This window comes from Echeneis naucrates, unplaced genomic scaffold (genome assembly GCF_900963305.1).
Source record: "Echeneis naucrates unplaced genomic scaffold, fEcheNa1.1, whole genome shotgun sequence".
In the NCBI taxonomy this organism is placed as follows: domain Eukaryota; kingdom Metazoa; phylum Chordata; class Actinopteri; order Carangiformes; family Echeneidae; genus Echeneis; species Echeneis naucrates.
The window spans coordinates 1,326,169-1,335,360 of NW_021780167.1; positions in this window are offsets into that span (position 1 = coordinate 1,326,169).

The following is a 9,192-nucleotide window of genomic DNA, read 5'->3' on the forward strand; positions in this document are numbered from 1 at the left end:
TCTGTATCGCATGCTGCTGTGTCGAGAGTGATCATGACATGTCCTCTGTGGGAAGATATGACTTTAATCAGAATGAGATATCCATAATAAGGTTTGTATGGCTCTATATACTCTTAAAAATATCTACAATTCTATTTTTCTTATTCAATCTAATGTTTCCTGTCACAGAGAGGGAAGGTGGTCACACAAACTTTGGACAATATTGTAGATAACATGGACTTGGATGCATACGCCGTATGTCCCCGCTGTAAGCATATGTACAGTATGTAAGTAGCAGTTTGTAATAGGTTTCATCAAAGTGTTTACATTTTTGTGTTATTAGTGCACATATTTTATGTCATATGTACCATGTTGATCTTTACTCCACAGTTTAGTTTTCATCAGAATCTTTGTTCGGAATGTTACATCAAAGGCAAATGATGTCATAGAGCAGAATGACCAACTTCAAGGCACAATAACAAGCTCCACAGTCGGTGTGTGCATCAGACAGTGACGACACATTTCAGCAGCCAGCGTTTCATATTTGGATTTTGGATTGCCTTTCCATTTTAACCCATCTTTCTACGTTGGACGTGTTTTTGACAGCACTGGAATTTTCCTCTAACATCAAATCCTGTGATTGGTAAGTATGTTCAGTTTGCCAACTTATCTTAGAATTGATACTTTTCCTCACAACATTTGATTCAACGTAGGGTTAGGGTTAGACAGTTTAGAGTTAGACAGTAGAGTATTCCTATGCCTATACAGTATTCCTCTGACGGGAATGCTATTTCTTACATTGTGACACAATATTGTGTCCACAACCATCCTGTTTTCAGCTTGTGATGGCATCAAAGACGTCCCCCACTCCATGTGTCCAGGAGGGCAAGTTAGTTGAAGGGGGCTGGCTCAGCTCCAAATCCTGCCGATACCAGGTGCAGTCCATTTTGGGAGAGGGCACCTTTGGAAAAGTGGCAAAATGCACAAGGATGGATGACTCGAAGACGGTCGCCATCAAAATGGTCAAGAAAAGGAACGACCAAGCTGAGAAGGCAAATGCGGAGGTACGTAAGCTCTACGTGACGATCAAAGTTAGACTTGTGCTGTATGGTCATCCTTTAGATTTTGGTTCATTCAGCTGTGTTCTTAGCTGCAACGTTCATTTAGAATCTGCCTGACCAGACGTACCTCCACAGGTGGTCATACTTGAGAAGCTGAAATCACTGAACGCGGACAAATGCGACATTGTTCAATGGTACCAGGTTTTCGATAACGGCTATAATCAATAATGGCTACATTTGCCTTGAGTTTGAACTCCTGGACAAAAGCCTCTTTGATTTCATGAAAGAAAGGTTCTTTCGACCCCTTTTTCTGAGTGAGATCAGACCCATCATAAAGCAGGCAAGAACCCTAATGTGTTATGATGTAAACAGTATAAACATTGAAAAATGCTGATAAATAGTTGAAATAAATGTTAAATGTGTGATATTCATGACTTTTCAGCTTGCCAACGCACTTGAACACTTGAAGAGTATTAGATTAATACACGCAGACCTCAAGTTGGAAAATGTGATGTTGGTCAACCATATTCAGCAGCCATACAGAGTCAAAGTGATTGACTTTGGCCTGGCATGCGAGGTTTCAAAAGCCAAGGTGTGCTCATACATTCAGAGCCGTCCATACCGGTGAGTAACTGCAATCATAGCTGATCTCTTAGCGTTGTCCCACTATCCATTAACACTAACTGTCAATGTCTTTATGAGGGTGTTAAGCCAGCAGAATTCATTGTGCTCCAAAATATTGGCAGTAGCTTTCATAACTGTATGATTCTGGGTTCTTGTCCTCTCTCAGATCTCCAGAGATTATTTTGGGGCTCCCATTTACAGAGGCCATAGATATGTGGTCTCTGGGCTGCATCGCTGCTGCTCTGTACATCGGCACTCTGCTCTATCCTGGCAATTCATCATATGATGTAGTAAGCAGCACTTCAGCGATTCTTAAAAATCTGTTTTTTTATTTTTTTACACACATATATATATATATGATAAGAGTTAATGTGCCTGAAGATAGGATAGAAAAAGAATCCATAAAGAATTCATCAAAAGCTCCCAGCCCTTACTTTATGTGTTGTATTTACAGATGAGGTACATCGTGGAGACGCAGGGTCAGCCGCCGGATCATCTGCTCACACGCTTTTTCCAAAGAAGCCGTCAATGTGCCTCTTCTCTTTGGAAACTTAAGGTACCTACTCAAAATGTGCTTCCTTCTTGTTCTCATGTTTATGCTCTGTGTTGGTGTTTGTCCAAGCCTGATGTGCTCAGAATGTCATTGCTAACAAATATACTATTAGACACAAGAACAGGTATACAAAGACACAAAGATTCAGTCCCAGGATAGCAGAAGGTTAAAGCTGACCTCTCTGGATAGCATCCTGCATGTAGGTGTTCTTTTTCGTCTTTTTCTATGTACACTTTGAGCTTGAACTTATTTCTTCAGCTCAGAGAAGTTACCCTCGGTCCTGAGGAAAACCTCAGTCCATTGTTGTGTGTTCATGTTTTAGCTCCGCCTCATCAAGACTAATAATTATGCAGATAAAGCTGCAGAAATGGCTGATGTGTTGATGTTTGTGGACATGCTGAAAGGCATGCTCCATCTCCACGCTGCTAAACGGATTACACCCCGACAGGTGTTAGAGCATCCATTTCTAAGCATGCGTCATATCGACAGCATGTACCCTCTTAGCAACCAGTAAGTCCATACCAGGATCTGATGAAATATTTCAAATGTAACCCAAACCCTAACAACGGGCCATGTAGACATGAAAACATGAAGCGCTCATGAAAGGATTTATTGTCTTGCTGCAGTGTTAGGTCTTGCTTTAAAACGATGGAGGCCTTCTGCAACAAAACAGGTAAATCTGTGCGTCCATCACCACGGCAGCCCCGCTGTAGCACCGCTGGCCTTGTCCGGCTCAAACACGTCAGCCAACACCCCTGCTCCGCTAACCAGACGACACATTCAGATAGGTCAGGGGCAAAAAGAAAGCTCCATCATAAAGATGAGGATGTAAACAAAACATCTCATCCATCCAAAAATATCAAGTCTGCCTTTGACCGCCATTATTCTGCTCCCTACGGAAGGCCACACAAACGCCAACGCCACATTACACCTCCGTCTTACAGCACCGAGACCAAGAGGCAAGCTCAGTCACACTTGCCAAGAAAAACGCCTGACGACCATTGGCAGTCTAGAAAAAGAGGCCGAGAGAAGGAAATGAAGGCCCGACGTTAACACGTTTGAATTGCACTGATTGTACGGTTCATGGATATGAATTCATATGCATACATTATGAACCTGTTGCATTGCAAAAAATAAAAAAAGAATAAAACAAAAAAGCTCCACTCGTTCAGTCCGGTAATAACCACTCAACAGGGAGGCATCCCTACAAAGCACTTCACTGCCAGATTGAAATATAACTTTAGTAGTAGAGAGTCCAATTTACTGCTGCTAAAGCTGAATCATCAAATACCTCTAACTACATAATAAATCTCTTACAATGGCAGAGAAAAATACACTATAGCAGGCTGGAACTGATAATAGCGGCGTGCAATGAGAGCACAGCCGGGTGCTGAGAAGTAGCCTGAAATATTCATAATGCTGCAGTCCCTCCTCGCTCATGATTTCTCTCTGTTTCCTTTACCATGACATCCAGCCCTAACGTACACTGCCTTTCTGCACTCATCTACTGGAACACAAAGCAGAGAAATCAGGGTCTGCAAACCATTTTAAGCATTTCCCCGTGTTAGATGGGTAATTCTCTCCCGTTCTGAGGCCTCCCCCTGCCGCATCACAGTGGCGTCCCATTGGTGTTCATTAACAAAGCTAGTCAAGAAATGGAAAAAAACCCCTCATCTTTCTCATTTCACTCCTTAGTTCTCTCTGCTGCCTGCCTCCATCCAGGTGGAATTCTCTGCTCCTGGATTTTAGGCCAGTTGCATGCAGAAAAACAACCAACAACAACCAAGCACAAAAACAAACAGGAGCTTGTGCTTGTAAAAAAGTTTTAGTTTAGTTTTAGTTGATATGTTTTTGGCTTGTGCGATTAGGAAGGAAAAAAAAAGCCACTTCTTGTGTGTTCTATCTGAAAGGAAGGAAGTTCCTGTACTCTGAATACTTTCTCATGAGAAAACTAGTGACATGCAAAAAGAGATTAGTCAGTGACAGTTCCACATTCCCTTTTCAAAGACAGAGAACAGCTCTGAGTCCAGCATGACACATGATGGTTATTTTACTCACATGTTGTTAACCATGACACTTCATTTACATGTGCACAGGGTTTTTGTTTTAAGAAAGGCTTATCATTTTCTGCATCATCTGAGATTCAGCCCAGACAACAAACTCAGTGATCGTCTTCTTTACTGTCAAACTAAATAATCACTGTTGGTTTATCAGCAGCAACAGTTGCAATTTCTTCTCAAGTTGAAATTGCTGTGATGCAAACCTTGGTAAGGACTCTGGCCAATTTTTTTCTTGGTGCTTCTTGTCAGCACACAAGGATTTGTGAGGTGTCAGCTTTTTTTCCTCCATGATGTTATGCAGATGCTTCTCTTCTCTCTCCTCTTATCTTTGTTCCATTTTCACCAGATGCTCCCAACAACTCCTCAGTGTGCATCAGTCCATCAGCGTCAGGAACCTGAGCTGCTCCAGCAGAGCCAAGCCCCCCGTCAGCCACTTCACCTGGTACAAGGAGAGCACAGATGGACCTATGAATGTATCTGAAGGGCACCTTTACAGTTTCAGGGCCACATATGGAGAAGTTTATTAGTGCGTGGTCACCAATGATTTTGGTTATGGGAACTCATCAAAGATCCATCTGTCTATTGACGATAAAGGCCTCCTCTAAAGTATGTGTCCCCTTTTTCCTTTCCTTTTTCTCTGCTGTGACATACCTCACAGTGTGTTTGTGTGTTTGTTCGTAACCAATTTCTTAAGTATCACAACTCCACATTACATGGTGTCCATTCACCTGGCGTTCTTGCTTTTCTCTCAGGAGAACCTGTAAAATGGGGGCCAGATCTTGGTGGAATCGCTGGAGTTCTACCTGCGTTTGGTAAATATCACAAATCAAAGCCAGTGACTTGGCTCAGTTAATGTCACTCACATTTGACTGGCACATTGAATATTTGATGTAATACTCGTTGTCTCTCAGGTGAATATTCACTTGTTTACATGTTGTTTGCTCCTATTTCTTCCGTTTTTTTCTTTATGACAGCTAATCATCTAGGTTGTAAAATGATCATGCAAAAAGCTGTAAACTCCATCAGAGCCAATATTGTGCTCTGAGGCTGGTTCTCACCAGTCTCTTACAACAGTAAGAGCTTGAGCATCCACCGCCATGCTGTTAGATGTCGGCAGTAACCCGTGACATTATTAAAATCATATATGAGAGACTAACAGGCATCGATGGAGATTTTGATGCTGAACATGATTTATTCATTCATGTATATATGTTTATATACTGTATATAATAATATATAATATATATATAACCCTCCAAAGTGCGTCAGCTGACTTACTTGGCAAAGGTAACCTCTTCAGAACTCGCTCCCCTGCTGAACCAGGTGATCTGACACTACCCCTTCCTCTTCTCCATCCTCCAACCGCTCTTCTCGCTACAACAGCTTAATGCCTTGTGCACTGCCTCTGAAGTCTTCTGCCCCACAAAGAGTGAGGCTGTCCTGGGCAGAAGCAGCTTGAAAAAGGACTCGTAGGGTACAGGGGCTGGATTCTTGCTGCAAGGCCTTGGGAAGAAGACCCCCAACTCGGCGACCTCATCATCTGGGACAGAGGGGCTCCGGTGCAGGTGGGGATCAATTGGACTGGAAGGACCAGGGCTCTTCCAGGCCGAGGACCGAACTCCTGCTGTCCCCTCCCACTCCCCCACCTCCTCGTTCACTGCCAACACCGCTGGTGCTCGCAGTGTTCTCTGCTTGTGCTGTTGTGCTGTTGATATAACATGGTCCCGGACAGGGCCTCCGGGCTGGGTGTTAAAGAGCATCTTGTCTTGTGCGTGACAACCAGTGGTGTGATGGAAAGGGGAATCAAAGCCACGCAGGCCTGGCAGCTCGTGTGTGTCCTCAGTGATCTTCAGCAGCTCCTCAGTGATGGCAGCCTCTTCCTTCTCCTTCTCTGTTCTCAGCTGAAGCTCCAACTCGTGTTTCTTCATGAAGACCGACAGCTCAGTTAAAGTCATAGAAACATTTCCTGCGGCTCCTGTATCTCAGTTTGTTGTCCCTTCACCACTCTTCTCTGTGTCCTTCATTGGCTCCTGTCTCACCTCCGTCAGATGGTCCAGCTTCACTGGCTCAGTGCATCAGTCTGTTCAGTCTGTTGGTGTCAGCTGCCCTAAGCCTGCTGCCCCAGCACACCACAGCATACAGGATAGCACTGGCTACCACAGTACAGTCCTGCAGATGTTGAAGGACCTCAGAAAATAGAGGCGACTCTGGCCCTTCCTGTAGAGGGGGCGTCAGTGTTTTTAGCCCAGTCCACTTCATTATCAATGTGTATTCCAACATATTGGAATATGTATGCACACTTGTAAGCAATCGACCGCCGTCGGTTGCCGTCGGTTGCCAAGCTCTGTTGGTTTTGTTAAGATAGCTGTCCCATCCGTCCTTGATGTCCCCCAAAAAAACAACTCTTCGGATCTTACTGAATGACGGAAATGACATATTTTGTTTGAAAATCAGCACATTTAGCTGAAAAGCGACTAGTTTGCAGGTATGGGAAAATTGTCCACCGATGAACAGTCCACGGTGGTTTTGCTTTTTGGAAACTATTAAAGCCTTCACTATTTCGAAACATGGATGTCCTCTGTTATCCTCAACTTTCTCTATGGTGAATCAGATGACAAACATTCAACAACAGCTTGTTTGGCATGAGCATGGATGTGATTAACTAGCTCCTCCATCCAACCATCTAAAGATTGCACAGTACTTTCGGGGACTCCAGAGGCTTGTACTTGAGCAAAAACAGAGCGGCACATGTCAAGTATTTGCCTTTTTTCAATGGGGATGTGCGTAGTGACAGTCATGGGAGGATCCTCATCTACTGGGTGTGAAACAGAGGCTCCAACATTAGCTCGACAGGCCTGGATTCAACATTATGGAATCAACACAGTCTCCACGTGCTTGCGATAAGTGTCACTTGTACCCAGAGTATGTGCAGAAAACAAATGAGCATCCGGGTTCTCCACAGTTTAAACCCAAAGTCCTTCCAGGGTACAAACCATGCTGAACAACTTGTGTGGTGCACCCTGCAAATGTAACATGTCAACATTATTTCCTGTAAAAGATATCAGAATTCTTGCTCTGATTTCTTTGACCCGAGGACTCTCCCTCACACTGCCAACATCGATGGCATACACTGTCGTCTGGATGAATGTGTAGAAGTTGCACAACGCTTCATCATAGGACACAGCAAAAGCAAAATGTGCCTTGAAGAGCTGATCAAAGGCAGCCACTCCAGTGTGTGTCGAACAGGGGATGACCTTTTGGTCCAGGACCATGTAGAAATTCTGGATGCTGTTACTTCTTTCTCCAAGGTAAACTGAATTTTGCTGCCACTAAAACAGAAAAGATAACTTCACTGACGGTTTTAACATACCATGAATTCAAGTGAAGTGTACACCAACAGTGAGACCCTTACAACATGACTAAACTTAAAAAGTTCATTAATACTTAAGCTACATAAAGGTGTTTAAATGCTTTATACAGTTTATCTGCTCAGTAAATGTGTTCATTTCCCCTCAATAATCAACAAATTGGTCAATGAAGTTACATCTTCGTGTATAACATGATGCCATCATTTCTTTGTGTATTACATTCTGTATTTTTAAAATATATCTGCTCAGTAACTAAATTGACCTCCTTGTAAAAATTCAGCATAGTTGTAGACATCCTCGGTCTTTGGAACCCTGACCCATTTACTCACTGCATTGTAGTCTACAGGAACCAGCATATTTACACCTTCAAAAGGAAAGAATGGCATACAACATACAACACATTCAAATATTGTACACAAAATCAAATAGAAATGTATTCACTGTTTTGGGTAAAAGTGACATAGTTTTCTCTTACCCAGTCCCGGGCTGAAACGCATCACCAAATCCTGATAAATATTCTTTTATTATGTTTAAGATGTGTTTTATTGTCTATATTGTATTGTTGTATTGTTGTATTCAAACTAGTGTTAATACCTGTACTGTCACTTTCAGAGGTCGCAGGCTTTGCGCCGTCATCTATGTGCTTCTCTCAGTTCCCGCCAGATTAGCTGAGAGCTAAGAGAGCTGTATTATTTTGCTTGTCATTTTTGAAAATTTATTTTGCTTTTTAGGTAATGTAAATTGTTTTATAGATGCATAAATGATAGTTTTTAGGCTGTGAACATGCAGTCAATGTGTCGGCTCAATATAAACTGTGTAAACTGTGTAAAGTGAATTTCTGTGAACTTTAAGATCGCCACGTTTCCAAGTGCTAGCATACATTGGTTTCTGCACGTTATCTGATAACAGGAGCTTGAGACCTGTGTGCTGTGTGGAGGAGACTGCATGTTTACTGGAGCTTATGTTTTCAGTTGATTTGTACAGACAAACCCACCATCCAGTCTTCATTAAAAGAAGTTACCAGTAGCTGATCATGATCTGGGCCCTTCTTCTATCCAGTGCAACACAGAACACAACGCAGAATATTTAAGACAAAGCATACCTGTTGGTGAACAATTGGGTTAGACAATTTCATATTACATTTTGTCATTCAACTGCAATTAATTCACAGTTAGTGATATTACTTATAATAATGTTGCCCTGAAACGAGGTGTTTTATCAAATAAAACTTCCCACAGCAGCACGAGAAAATGGCGACCGTAGAATGTGTAGACAGTGAACGTGTCATATAAGTTGACAGATAACATGGCAGCAGACCAAGGATGGATTTATAGATATATTGCATGGTTCTGTGCATAGATCAGTGTTTGTCAAACTTTTTTAGCCCAAGGACCACTTTATCTTCCAGAGTACCACCAAACAGAATCCCACTCTAACACGCTCCCAAAACACAAAATATGAAGAATAAGCTAAATTTAGGTTTAATGTACAACAGTTTAAAGTAAAAAATAATAATAATAATAATAATAATTATTCAAACAAATGCC